The sequence below is a fragment of the Orycteropus afer genome, unplaced genomic scaffold (genome assembly GCF_000298275.1).
Source record: "Orycteropus afer afer isolate SDZICR_OR568_19922 unplaced genomic scaffold, OryAfe1.0 scaffold00136, whole genome shotgun sequence".
Classification (NCBI taxonomy): Eukaryota; Metazoa; Chordata; class Mammalia; order Tubulidentata; family Orycteropodidae; genus Orycteropus; species Orycteropus afer.
The window spans coordinates 5,387,691-5,388,254 of record NW_006921723.1 but is presented as its reverse complement, the minus strand read 5'-3'; the positions used below and the strand labels follow the sequence as shown (position 1 = coordinate 5,388,254).

The 564-nt window shown below is 42.9% G+C and overlaps 1 protein-coding gene across 1 annotated transcript in view; it reads right to left on the bottom strand.

Annotated features, from left to right (window-relative positions):
* Window positions 1–564, bottom strand: part of PRKCZ (protein kinase C zeta) — a 187,643-nt gene that overhangs the window by 82,512 nt on the left and 104,567 nt on the right. The gene's annotated exons all lie outside the window — the stretch shown is intronic.

Sequence of the window (564 nt, the reverse complement as noted above, 5' to 3'; positions counted from 1 at the left end):
GCAAAACACCACATAACATGGATGAACTTGGAGGACATTATGCTGAGTGAAATAAGTCAGTCACAGAAGGACAAATATTGTATTAGTTCGTTATTGTAAAAAGTCAAGGAATGGTCTATATATGAAAGGAAATTTCCTTTGTTGACTACCAGGGGTGGGAGGGGAGGGAACACTGTTAGATAGGCAGAGATAAGTATTGATTTGGGTGAAGAGAAGGGCAATGTACCAAACGTGAGTGATCAACATGATGGCATTGAGGAAGAGGAAGGCATAGAGAGGTACATGGGTCGTACAGACAACAAAGATGAACTCTTCTGCATGTACAGTAATGTGTTGCCAGTAAAGGCAAACATGACCCACAGATGGGTGAACAGGCTGAACTATTAGGTATGTCTGTGCAGGGGGGAATGTGCCCAAGACCATGTATAGGGTTGGCAGACAATATTTCTACAAGTGTATTTGTATGTTTTGTAAGAATTCCCAGGTATATAGTAGAGCTGACAAGGGACAAGGTTGTAGTCACTTCTTGGGCACAGCCAGCTACCCAGAGGGAGTGAGTAGTTG